Source organism: Chiloscyllium plagiosum, unplaced genomic scaffold (assembly GCF_037043375.1).
Source record: "Chiloscyllium plagiosum isolate Xiang-an unplaced genomic scaffold, Cpla_swu_hap1 HiC_scaffold_9, whole genome shotgun sequence".
Classification (NCBI taxonomy): Eukaryota; Metazoa; Chordata; class Chondrichthyes; order Orectolobiformes; family Hemiscylliidae; genus Chiloscyllium; species Chiloscyllium plagiosum.
This window is the reverse complement of record NW_028270147.1, coordinates 85,966,190-85,980,506: the sequence shown is the minus strand read 5'-3', so window position 1 is coordinate 85,980,506 and position 14,317 is coordinate 85,966,190. Positions and strand designations below refer to the sequence as shown.

Here is a 14,317-nt window from a genome sequence, read left to right as displayed (position 1 = left end):
GGAACCCAAAAAGCACAATGCAGCTCATTGATATGATATGGCATGAAAATGAAAAAGATTAGAGACTACCATTTTTTTCCCATGGAGCATGCATCAATAGATGAACTTCGGCAGTTTGAAATGTTTTTGCAGAAAGGATAATTGCAAGTGTAGCAGGACCCTCTGAAGAATGGCAGAATCAACAATTTATCTATTTAAACAACACAAGTTAATGATGGAGACTGAGAAAAGAGAACATAAAGAACGTGAATGAGAAATCAAGTTCAGAAAGGGAAATAAAATGAGGGAAAAGAAAATGTGGATTAGTTGTTCCCTTTCTGCACTTTTGGGCCAACCAAAGGTTGATTTGCATTGCATTTACAATGATCACGTCATTAAAAGGATACTTACACTGTAGTTAAAGACTTCAATTTCTGACTGATTAATATGCGAGCTCAGCAATTCTTAAGAATAATGGGAGACTGATAGAGAAATGTTGTTGTTTTGATGCAAATGAAACAGCAGAACAGCATAAATCATTCAAAATTTCAGAAGATTCACAACTCCTCATAGCTCTTAATCTCCTGAACTCATCAACTGATTTGTACAGAAATAATTATGTACATAATTTTCCCAACAATATTGTCCCCAACATTTCATGCTCAATGTCAAACGAGGCATGTATACAGGTTGCATTCTGAAATCACGTAGTGCTGCTGTCAAAGAACAGCTTGACTATCAAGCATTCCGTTTACTGTCACGAGTGAGTTCACAATTCAATATTAGGTCATTTATCCTCAGATAAAATGTATAGTTAATTCATTCATTAATAATAAAACTCATACAATTAGTGAACTAACCTATGGAAATATCCATGAGTCATTTATCATGCTTCTGCTGAAAAGATCCAGAGCAATTTTCACTCGGACATGGTTGTCAAGTCACTTAAGTGAAAGGAAAAAGGATCTTTGATATAGTGGTGTTCGCTGATGCTCAGCTCTCATATATCATCTTAAATTAGAAGCTTTGCAATAAATTAGATATCTCCCAGTAAGTTCCTAATGCTCCTGAATAAAGTATCCAATCAGCCACTCAGAGTTTTTGTTAACCATTGAGCAGAAATCTTGTCCTCTTGCCTTCTTCACTAACTGTGGTCCATGGTTTAAGGATTATGGTTAGGATTAAGTTTAGGTTTAGACCGAAGATTGGGTTTAGAGTGAGGTTTGGGGTTAGGTTTAGGGACAAGGACAAGTGCAGTATAGTTCTTTATCCCTGTTTTCCTTCCATGCCAATGTGAATCTATGGATGAGATTCCTATAAATCATGGTGAGTCTAAAATGGTCTGAAGGAGTGAGTGTGAGACACTGTACAAGTTATTGAGTCATAGAGTCATAGAGGTGTGCAGCATGGAAACAGACCTTTCGGTCCAATCAGTCCATGCTGACCAGATATCCCAACCCAATCTCGTCCCACCTGCCAGCACCCAGCCCATATCCCTCCAAACCCATCCTATTCATATACCCATCCAAATGCCTTTTAAATGTTGTAATTGTACCAGCCTCCACCACTTCCTCTGGCAGCTCATTCCATACACGTGAGCTGCTGCATTTAATAACCTATTCTGTATAGATGTAAATAATGGACTATTACAGTCCATAATAAGTTGAAAATCTTCCTTTAGTTTTAAGGATCAGGGACAGTGTATTTGCAGACACCCAAAACCTGAGATACTCCAGAGCAGTATCTCAAAATGTAGGTAGCAGCATTGGCTGAAAGCCCAAGGTAAAGCATCTCCTTTGCTATGTTTTATGTTTCAGTCCTGTGGGTTTTGGCAGTTGGTAAAGGTTGGCCGTGGCTCCTTTAACTCATTCAGACAAGAACAGTCAACTTGAATCATTCATTTGAGATTTACACAAATTAACAGGAACATGAATATCAAATTTGAATTTGGAGCCCGCAGGGCCCTGGTTGTGCACGAATGCATTCCACAAAAACAAAAATTAGATATCCTGACTTAATTAGTGCAATTTAGCTCCTGAATGCATTTGCATGGGCCTAAATTTTACAGAGATTTATCATATTGTTTAAGATGGCTACCTGATTTGAACTGACACAGCTGCTACACATTTAAATTAATCAGATCTGTGCATAACTGGCTGTTGATTTATGTCCCGAGTGCACTGTGCTTAGTGTCAGTACAGTGTGACTGCATAGTCGGCTATATGCTTCAATAGTAAGACCATGTTGTAGAGGTGAGTCATGAAAGAAAGTAAAAACATGAATAAAGTCTATAAAATGAAATGTAGCAATATCCAGTAGAACTAATGAAAGGCAAACTTCTTTAAGAACCTACTTCGGGGCAGCCAGATCCAGAGGTGCACCCTTTTAGTATGGGCACATTATGGGAACAGCCTTAACTAAAGCTTGATCGGGAATATGGATGGACTTAGAGCATTGATCAGCACATGGGAATGTGATATTCTTTGCAATTGCTGAGGCATTCTTGATGGATAGGCAACTCTGGTAGCTCAGTAGTCCAGGATATGGAAGTTTCAGGTAGGATGGGGTAGGCCAGGTAACTACAGATGTCAGTGGTAGGGAAAATATAGATCATTCTGCTATAATGTACATTTCGTTAATGAAAATTTGCCATACCACGATTGGGACACTGTTTCTCAGGTGAGAACCTTTAAAGCGTGTATTGGTTATAATGCGATTCCAGCCCCATGAGTATAGATGGTGCTGCTATTGTGTGATTTCCGTTTAACACAAGATTGCACGAGAATGGAACTACTATGTTATAGCAGAACTGACCGTATTGGAAAAAATTCCGAGGGACAGGATTAATCAACACTTGAAAAGGCAGGGATTGATCAGGAAGAGTCAGCATAAATTTGTCAGAGGGAGATCGTGACTGACTAATTTAATTGATTTGTTTGAAAAGGTGACCAAATGCATTGGTGAGTGCAATTGATGCTGTAAACATGGACTTAAGTAAGGCCTTTGCGAAAGTTCTACAAGGAAGGCTGGTCCAAAAGGTAAGAGCCCATTGGATCCAAGGTAAGTTGGCAAACAGGATCCAAAATTGGCTTACAGGTGGGAGACAAAGAGTGAGGGTGGAGGCATTGATGTTTGTTATTAATATTAATGACTTTGATATGAATGCACAAGACATAATTTGTAAGTTTGCAGATGATATGACAATTGGTGGTGTTGTTGATAGTGAGGAGGATGGTCTCAGGCTGCAGTCTGATATTAAATCAACTGATAAATTGGGCAGAGCAATGGCAGATGGAATTTAATCCTGATATATGTAGGGTGATACATTTTGGGAGATTGAATAAGAAAAGGATATATACATAATGAACGGTAGGTCCCGAGGGAGTACTGAGGAATAAAGAGACCTTGGTGTACAAGGTATCAGCACAGGTAGACAGGATGGGGAAAAAGGCATACGGGATGCTTCCCTTCATTAGCTGAGTCACAGAATTTAGGAGCAAGAAAGTCTTTGTTACAACCTTATAAAACATCAGTTGGGCTACAGATGGAATAGTGTATGAATTCAGGGCACCACATTATTGGAAGGACATGATTGGACTGGAGAGGGTGCAAAGGAGATTCACCAGGATATTGCCTGGGATGAAAAGTGTCAATCATGTGGATAGGCTGCATAAGCTGAACTTATTTTCCCTGGAGCAGAGGACGCTGGGATGGGGCGTGCGGTCTGATTATGAGAGAAACAGACAGGGCAAATTGTGAGAACCTTTTCCCACGGCAGACATGTCTAAGATCAGAGGGAATAAGCTTAATCTGAGGACTAAATGGTTTAGAGGAGACGTGAGAAGAATTTTTTTCATCCAGAGGGTGGTAAGAATGCGGAACACCCTGTCTAGGAGGTGGAGGCAGGTACTCTCATAACATTTAAAAAGCATTTGGATGAACACTTAAAATGCCAGGGCCTTGTAGTCGATGGACCAAGTGCAGGTCATGGGATTAGTGTAGTTAGATGTTTGTTCGTTAGTATGGGCATGGTGGGCCAACAGGTTTGTTTGTTTCTATAAAACCTTAAGGTGGACTTTTTTTGAACACTAATACACTCTTCGTCAAGCTTGCGCCAGCTGTAGCATATTTTCCTCATTTGTATTGTCTACCTGTGCAATGTAAACCTCAGAAAATCAAGCCTTAATCGATAAGAGTGTGATATGGATGTGGTATGGCATTTTTTCCAGTGAAAGCATGAGTGTGATTATAGTATTGGTGCATGACATGGTTTCTGATATGATACATTGTAAGAGATCCGAGATGAGAATGTGGCATAAGATATATTGGGTTTTATGCTATTGTTAACCAGACAACATTCTGAGAGTTTGTTCAGTAATAATAGGACACTATGTTCCCAAATGAAAGTATCATTTCTTCAACATTCAATGTTCCAAATAAAGTGATAAGCTTACAACTAAATGTAACAAGATAGCTTAGCTGAGGAAAAGATGTTTATCGAGTAGTATTCATATTCAAATCCAAAGGTTTCTGCTTTACACAGCTTTCTTGAGTACAAATCAGCCAGCTACCTCTCCTTCTTAGGCAAGTATCTCTCCAAGCTAGTGTGCATGTACAAACCAATGGGAAAATTTAAACCGTCGAATGCAATTTGTGAAGATGACTAGATAGTGTCGTCTCACAACACAATTTCTCTTCACTTTCCAATATTTCTTATCTCTCCTGATTCGAAGTCACCAGATCAACTTCTCTATAGTTACACATAGTATCACACTGTGCCAAATGCAAATTCTTTCGAAGTCTGGGATGTAATAAGCCTGCAGGTCCCTATTTTATCTCAGGATGTCAGCTGTCACATCTCAGTACAGAACGTAAATGCATAAAATAGAGCGGTTTAACCTCTGCTATGTTTTAAAATACGTGTTGACCATTATCCTGCCCAGCCAATGTTGAATTATATCAGAAGGAGTATTGTCAAAGATACTGCATGCTATTAGCCTCTCTGTGCGAGCACACAAAGGAGTTAAAACAATTTACTTAAAGACATGAGCCACGAGTTTGCACTTTGGACACAATCAGCGATCTGTAAGCAAATTACACTCAAAATTACATTCATTTCCGAAGTGTATTTTTTCTCCTCAAGTATATGTTCAAACTCATTTGCATTGCATCCAACTCAAAATCAATCCTGAGCCAACAGAATCATAAGGCGTTTCAGAAAGCTTTTTTTTTAAATTATGCAGAAATATAGAGCCCATGATGCATTTAACTGATAAACTGGTAGAGTTTTATTCATGCAGCTGAAGATGGATTCATTAAAAAAAATAAGCATTTTAATCAGGACATCGAGCCAACTACGTGCAAATAATACAATTTTAAATAATTGTAAATGACTTCAGAAAATTGCACAGAACAATTTATTAATTACATTAGGACGGTAGTCAGCTTCTAGAATATTTCTGTTGGTGTCCTTGTGTATGAAAAGGGCTTCAATTAAAAACGTCTCCTCGAAAGGATCATAGTTTATCCTATCCTGCAATGTGGGCATCACTGACAAGGCCAATATTTGGTGCCATCCTTAAGGCCAGTTCGTAGTCAACAACACACCTGTGGATCTGGAGTCAAGTGGAGGCCAGAGCAGCCATTTCTGGCAGATTTCTTTCCTTAAAGGGTGTGTAAAAGGCCTTTGGCAGAAGGACTTGACACCTCCCTATCCTAAGTACTAATTCATTTACCTGGTACTCTGGCACCCAATTGCCTGGCATTATTGCTGACCTTACCCACCTGACACCTTACCTCTCTCACCTCCTTGGCACTCCACTTACACATTTACCCTTTCACAGGAACTGTCAGATGGCTGTTGGACAATTAAATCACAGAAGATGGCAGACTTACTGCGATAAAAGGGGGTGTGGTTTCGATGAAGATTGTCACAATTGCATTTGAGGATTTCTGAACAGGATTATATCAGAAGGCCACTGTACAAAAGTCTGCAACACAGATGACATTGATAGGCAAGTGGGTACCAGATCAGGGTGGAAATGGGGATTGGAAACTTGAAGGGCATTGAACACTGTGGGCTATGGTGGGAAACATGGCAGAATCACATGAGAATTCTGCTGCGTCCTATGTCAACATCAGAGACAACTCACTGGGTCTTTTCACTAAGGTCCAGACATTGGGCTGAGATTTTCACTGGAGGATGGCAAGTTGCCCGTTAAAGGTGGATTATTGTGCGACATCAAAATTGCAAACTGCACACCTTGTCTAATCAATATGCAACTTTCCATCATCCCATCCTGAATAAGCATCTAGATACTGAAAATTTTCAAGATGGAAATCAGAGCGGAACCTGGTGACTTCAGCTCACCACTGGCTGCAAAAAGCTCATTGCAGGATAGCATCTCAAGGCATGATAGATGAGCACCAGCTGCAAATACCTCTCATCTACAGCCAGTGCCATCTGATAATTGCCAACCCCTCATGGCACCTCTGGTCCACCTGCAGGACCCTGGAGGGAGTTGAGCCCAGCACTTCCGAACAGAGAGGCAAGTAGCATCAGAAGGTTGCCGTCAGGACATTTGTGGACAGGGACAGGCACCCATCTCACTGATTGGACCAGATTGCATCAATGGGCTGCTCGCTTATACTCTTAGCGCTTGCTCACCGAGTAACTACCTATATGCTCACAGCCTTTCCATCTCATGCCATGCCTGTTGGTGCATTGGTGCTTCAGTGAAAGCCTAAATACTGCCATATTAAAGTCCTTTTGCACAGACATACAGAGAAGCTGTTTGTCAATAGGGATATATCAGTTAACAGAGGAGGAAAATTTTGTTGTATAGCACAACAAGATGTTAATCTTGTATCCACAACAAATGCCAGCTGCCTGCATGGCAAACCTAGTTATGTTAATTCAACCGAATGACCGCATCGAAGCATACACAGGGTCCCAGTCCTCAGTCCAGTCAAAGGAGGCTGTCATCCATAACGGAAGCCCAATATCATCGGTCCCAAATCAATCCACACAGAGTTCAAGGGCTTGGCTCCAGTCAGTTGTCTACTTGGGAAATGCACAGACAGAGTCCAACTGCACTCAGGTAATTAGGCAATGGTCTGTACTGTCAGGTCACCAGACATAGTCAGGAGAACCATGTATCGTCAGTTGAGGAGCTGCAGGGGTCTGGTCGATGATGTCTTGCAGCTGTTAGCTGAATTCAGTCAGAAGTCTGGAGTGAATACAGTCATGGGGGCCAGTCTGTCAGGTGGTGGAGATGGTACAAGATGTGGGTGGCTGTCAGAGCAAAGGGGCATCTCATTTCCAAAATGAGGTGAAGCAAACAAGGCTTGGACAACGCAGAGGCACATGTTAAAGTGGGGGCAAGGACAGTGCCCAGTGTTGAGGATATCCACCATGAGCTGTTTTCCCTGCCACCACTTCCTGTTTACTAAATGACAACTAAAATTGGAAAAGTCTGGGACAATGCCCAGGCTGCACAGGATCAGAATCATTGTGACAGATGAAAACACAGGGTTCTGGACACAAGGACATTGAAGAGGCAAGGACATGATGCATGTACTTGCAAAATGCAGCTATTTTTATGTTGCATTCACTTCATCATCAATGCACAGCACAGGCAGAATGAATGTGTTAAGCTGGTCAAAATCAATTTGCACCATGTCATGGTCCCTGCAAATTGAATATTGGTATCTCAGTGATGTAGCAGGGAGCAGCAATGACTCAAGAAGAGGAAAATGTTGGTCACAGACGACATGAGGGTGCTGTGGGAGGCAGGAATGATTGCTTCACTGTACATTACAATGGGACTCTACTGCATGCAATATTAAGTTTAATGGTTGGTGTTGATCTGGGATGGTGAGGCGTGGGTTAAAGCACAGCAAGCACTGCTATTTTGATGTAGTGTGGTTGGACACTTAACCATTGTAGCACCCTCACTAAGTTGGTGCACATGCTGAGGCTGAAGTTGAATAAATCATGGAGGTATGGCTCTGTTTACTGGGGCATTGTCTGTCTCATTACACGGAAAAGTGTGTGTAGAAATTACCTGCAGTGAATGTCACCACTGACTGTTTTCAGAGCTGAGAACCTGTGTTTTTCCATATCCCCAATGTAGATCTTATGTACATCAGGCTTGTTGCCAAAGAAACATAGAGACATAGAAAATAAGGGCAGATGTAGGCCATTCAGCCCTTCAAGCTTGCTCCGCCATTCAACATGATCATCCAATGCAGCACCCTGTAGAAATATAAATCCTCAGCCACCGGTGAGTAGTTTTGGGATCACTGTGCCTGCTTTGCCTGGAAGGTGAAGGCAGATGTGGGAGGACCACAGCTGACAGCAATGGCAGAAGCAGCAGCGGGCCGTTTTGGAGACCAAAGAGCCCTCAGACCTGGTAGAGACTGCAGCCTTTTGGGTCCCTCATGATGTACCAGGGAGGGCCGCAGCATTTTGCCGCTGATCCACTTGCTGGGGATGAGCGAGTGCAGGGCCTGCGCGGATTGTGAGTGTCCCAGGACACTGTGTCGGAACAATGGCCCTTCACTACAGTGGGACCTGAGGGCTGCAGGAGTGGGAGGTCACCCTCTTCTGGTGAAGGTGTCAGCTGCACTCCAACAACGTCTCGTTCCAGAGAGCAACAGGGACCAGTCATACACACTCAATTGCATCAGGATAGTGACCAATGCCATCTGTGGTTCATTTGACTTCCCAATGACAAGGCCAGTACTGCAGCCCAGGGAATAGGATTTAGAAATATTATTGATTCCTGATGAAGGGCTTTTGCTGCTCCTCAGATTTTCCTGCTCCTCAGATGCTGCCTGACCTGCTGTGCTTTTCCAGCACCACTCTGATCTAAACTCTGGTTTCCAGCATCTGCAGTCCTCACCTTTGCCTTTGGAAATATTATTGCCATCCGCAGGTATCTGGGGGGGCCATCAACTGAGTGGGTTGTATCCCAACACTGAGTGAGTTCATCGATAGGGAGGGGTCCCACTCCATTAACATGTAAGTCATCACTGTTCCCACTTCCCACAGGTGTGTGCCCACTACTCTGGCAGCTGCCAGGACACCTAGATCCTGGAGCATTCAGATATAACTGGCAAGTTTGAGGGATACGAGCCTTGCTGGGTTGGTAACTGACCCTCACCATTGCTCATGACACCTGAACGGGTATAGCGTGCAGGTGCAATGCTGTCTGTGTTTTGACCAGAACTGTGGTGGAGCAGGCCAGAGGGCTGCTGAAAATGTGGTTCTACTTTCTGGAGCAAAAGAGAGGCCCTTCCAGTGTTACTTAGACAAAATGTGCAAAACATTTTGGCATGCTGTGTTCTGCATGATTGGAGCAGGCGATGAGGTGTTGTGTCGAATGCTAAGGAACTGAGGGTGAAGCAGAGGCATGTGTAGATCTGGAGACAAAAAATACTGAAGAAGGGAAAGTTGAAGTTATAAAGGGGGACTGTATTCTGGATACCATTGGATGGCATAGTTAATTAGTCGAGGGTTTATTTGGTGCAACTACTACAGTGGTCTCCACAGCAGGAAAGTAGAGGGTAGAGTGGGCATCATTGAAGTGTAATTTCAAGGCTTGGGAGTAATGAGGAAGGTTTGAGGCAAAGTTAAATGTGGTATATTTCTGCATGGGTAGAAATGGGCTAGCCAAGCAGTGCAAGAATCATTTGTGTTTGCTTTTGTTGACTTTAAGTCAAAGCTTATGGAACTTACTGGATTTTTTCTGATTGCTTACCTATTTGTGGCTCTCTCTTAATGGAAAATGACAAGTTGTGGGGCCTCCAATGGGCTTTGAAGACATGATAGTGGTGACTCGGAGAGGTTGATTAGACAGGATGTAGATAAGAGCAATGAGCTGTGTGGACTAGGAGATAAACAGCAACTAGAGCGAGAGATTGGCATTGTACGTGTAAGGGAGTGCCAGCCATGCTGGTTATGTGCCGTGAGAAATATGGCTTTGTGACTACTGTGCCATGACATTGCCAGTGAAGGGCAAAGCCAGATTGCCAATGTTTATCCAGGTGCACAGTGGCTTTTTAGAGATAGCACGGTGCCAGGGATACTGGTCCCTCAGGAAATATCCAGAAAAGATGGATTTGAATGGGGCTAGAATAGGGCTAGAGGGTGGGGTAGTGGTTAGTGAGACAGGTTTAGTAAAACATGGGCAAAAAAATCACTTGGCCTCATGGACAGAAACCCTCCTCAGAGCTCGACAATACTGACATTTAGCTAAGATTCAGCCCAGGGTTTCTGACCCTGCTCAGAATATCTAAACAAATGAAAAGTCACATTAACAGGTAAACCTAAACATTAATCCACATGTGTGTCAGACCTGCTGAGTGCTCCCATCGTTCTGTATTTTCAGTTCAGATTTCCAATAACCGCCATATTTTTGTTTGCTTTCGTGTTCACAGTTAAAGACTGCCCAGCGAGCTAATGGGTCACAGATGACAACAGCATCGAACGGAGAAGTCATGTACATCCAGGGCACAGTAAGAATAACATGGCCGTAGTGCCACAGAACAGTAATGGCAGTGTCGGTGTGATAGAATAGATGAAACAAGCCAATGCAGTAAGTTTAACACACGTAGTGTACTAGCAGACAACTGAAGTTACACTGACACTTTGATCCAACTTACAGACAGAGGGATGAATGAATGCTGTAATGTCAAGCAGCGGTGGCTAACACAGCCTGCACTGGGCAGTGTGTGGTCACACCTCGGACTGTGCCTTGCTATTTGTACAATTGCGAAGGTAACTGATGCTCAGGCTGCTTTTTCTTTCCTCACACTGTTTGAGGCTGGCAAACAAACACGTTATCACACGGACTGACTAGCTTGAAATCCCAGTCAATTAATCGGACCATTTGAGGACAGTGACAACCCTGGCTCATCCCAAAGAGTGATCGAGGCAAAAATGAGATGATGACAAACATTGAGAGTCAGATTTCACACAGTGTGACATCCCATTAGCTGAAACAAGTCCACTTACACAGTGTGCCAGAGAGAAATTTATGTCCTGAGAAATAAAAAATGGCATAAATTTACACCTCAGCTTTCTTTGTAGATTGAGTTATTTAAGATGAAAAATCACCCGCAAATGAAGCAGCTGAGACAAAGCCTCCTCATGGAGTCCTGCCGCAACACATTTCAAACACAATAACTCAGGTTCTAACAGCTTTCTTACCAATGAAGATTTCTGATGCATTTTCTTTCTCTCTGTTTGCCCGGAGTGTCAAACAGATGAGACCAAGTAATGAAAAATAATACTTCTCGCCTTAGAGAACTGCATTTCAAATTCTGCCAAAGAGGAAGATGTGTTATTAAGGAGCACAATTTGATTTCTAATTGGAATTCCAACTTCAACCTACCCTTGAATCGGCAATACACATACTTCAATTAAAGTCCATTAAAAATATTCATCAATCCATGATTAAAGAATATTAACTACTGCACTGGCTTTAACCTTCGATGCAAATTTGTGATTCCTCTCAGCCAACCAAATTAGCTGTAGGCTCAAGGCTTAGAATGTAGGATTGATAAACCTCAGAGGAAAGAGGGGATAAATCATTGCTTCAGTGACACCAAGGGTGCTTTGAGAACCCATAGGCAGTCAGGTGGGGAAGTCAGTGATGAACGTAAGGAGATTTGCAGAACTGAGGTGCTGTGCGCAGATGAGTTATCTTTTGAGACTGAAAAATAATTTCAGGACATGGAACAGGAGAGGGTGAGTGGACTGGTCTGTCTGAAACCTGGATGGAGCAAGGGTTGAAAATTCAGAGGATGGTGATTATGTTAGCATATATTGATGGTGCGTAGAAAGGTTACACTGTACATGTTACAAACATAGAATACAAGCAATAAAAGACTGATCAGGCCGATACACTTTGTAATACTGCCCACAATTCACTAATCTCCTCGCTAAAGAAAGCTCTGGGAGAGGCAGAAAATAATAAAAAATCTTTATCAATTCAGGAAGGCACTCTGCTCTCAATCCCTGACAACTGGCAACCAGCGTCTTCACGAAGGCAGAAAATGTGTGCATTGTTTTGAAAATTTCTTCAAGTTTACTTTTAAAGGACTGAATCCTTACTCGCTCCATGGGCTGGATGCTAAGGAATCCACTAAATTGGGCAAGATGGTAGGCTACAGGATGACATGTACAAGTGTACATGTGAAATCTCCACGTATTGTCTTCATCACAGCCACTCACGGCTGCATCAAAGAGGTTGACACCAAAATTAAAGGCATAGTGGACAGTGAAGGTGGTTATCTCAGAGTACAACAGGACCTTGGTCAGATAGACCAATGTGCCGAGGAGTGGCAAATGATTAAATTTATATAAATGTGAGGTGTTGCATTTTGCTAAGGAAATCAGGGCAGGGACTTATACACTCAATGGTAAGGTCCTGGGGGGTGTTGCCAAACAAAGAGATCTTGGGGTGCAGGTTCATAGTTCCTTGAAGATGGAGCCACAGGTGGACAGGTTATTGAAGGTGCTTGGTACACTTGTCTTTATTGGTCAGTTCATTGAGTACACAAGTTGGGATGTCATATTGTGACTGGACAGGACATTGATTAGGCTACTTTTGGAATACTGCATTCAATTCTTGTCTCCCTGCTATTGGAAGGATGTTGTGAAACTTGAAAGGGTTCAGAAAAGATTTACAAGGATGTGCCAGGGATGGAGGATTTGTGTTACAGGGAGAGGCTGAACATGCTGGGCTGTTTTCCCTGGAGTGTCGGAGGCTGAGGGGTCACCTTATAGAGGTTTACAGAATTATGAGGGGCGTGGATAGGATAAATAGACAAAGTATCTTCCCTGGGGTGGGAGAGTCCAGAACTAGGGGGCATAGATTTAGGGTGAGAGGGTAACTAAGGGGCAACTTTTTCATACAGAGGGTGTTGCATGTATGGAATAACCTATCAGGTGAAGTCATGGAGACTGGTACAATTACAGCATTTAAAAGGCATCTGGATGGGTATATGAATAGGAAGGGTTTAGAGGGATATGGGACAAGTGCTGGCAAATGGGACTAGATTAGGTTAGGATATCTGGTCGGCATGGACGAGTTGGACCAAAGGGTCTGTTTTCGTGCTGTACATCTCTATAACTCTATGACTCTAAGGAAGCTGTTGTTAAACTTGAAAGGATTCATGAAAGATTTACAAGGATGTTGCCAGAGTTGGACAGTTTGAGCCATAGAGAGGCTGAATTGGCAAGGGTTGTTTTCCTTGGAGAGCTGGAGGTTGCTGGGTGACCTGACAGGGGTTTATAAAATCATGAGGAGCATGGATAGGGTAAATAGACAAGGTCTTTTTTCCAGGGTAGAAGAGTCCAAAACTGGAGGACTGGTGGGTTTAAGGTGAGAGGGGAAAAATTTAAAAGGAATCTAAATGGCAACCTTTTCATGCAGAGGGTGTTGCGTGCATGGGATGAGCCGCCAGAGGAAGTGGTGGAGGCTGGTACAATTACAACATTGAAAAGGCATCTGGATGAGTACATCAATAGGAAAAGTTTAGTGGGACATGAAGAAAGTGAGGACTGCAGATGCCAGAGACTAGAGTCGAAATGTGTGCCGCTGGAAAAGCACAGCAGGCCAGAATAGCATCCGAGAAGCAGGAGAGTTGACGTTTTGGCCATAAACCCTTCTTCAGGAATGTGGGCCAATTGCTGGCAAATAAGACTAGATTGCTTTAGGATATCTAATCAGCATGACTGTATGCACTGTACAAGATGACTGAAGATTCATAAGATTCTGAATGGACCTGCAAAGTACAAGTGTTTGAAGGGGTAGCTAGGACACTGTGGGCAATATTGCCCACTGCGACAATATCATTCTTTTTCACTTATTCACTCACAGAATGTGGCTCAGCCAGCAATTATTGCCCATCCTTAATTGCCAAAAGGGCAGATACGGGTCAACCACACTGCTGTGGGTTCTGCAGTCACGTGCAGGGAGACGAGATAAGGATGGCAAAAGTCCTTCTCCAATGGGCTTTCGTGAACCAGGAGCTTTTTTCAACAATCAACAATGTTGTGGGCGGCACAGTGGCTCAGTGGTTAGCACTGCTGCCTCACAGCGCCAGAGACCTGGGTTCAATTCCCGCCTCAGGCGGCTGACTGTGTGGAGTTTGCACGTTCTCCCCGTGTCTGCGTGGGTTTCCTCCTGGTGCTCCGGTTTCCTCCCACAGTCCAAAAATGTGCAGGTCAGGTGAATTGGCCATGCTAAATTGCCCGTAGTGTCAGGTGACGGGTAAATGTAGGGGAATGGGTCTGGGTGGGTTGCGCTTCAGTGGGTCGCTGTGG

General features: G+C 43.1%; 1 long non-coding RNA gene across 1 annotated transcript in view; it reads left to right on the top strand.

The window, feature by feature from the left end:
• The window catches only part of LOC148149188 (uncharacterized), a 69,778-nt gene that overhangs the window by 21,138 nt on the left and 34,323 nt on the right, over positions 1-14,317 (top strand). The window contains exon 2 of the long non-coding RNA XR_015758202.1: positions 2,924-3,017. This is a non-coding gene — a long non-coding RNA (uncharacterized LOC148149188). The remainder of the gene's footprint in view (positions 1-2,923; positions 3,018-14,317) is intronic.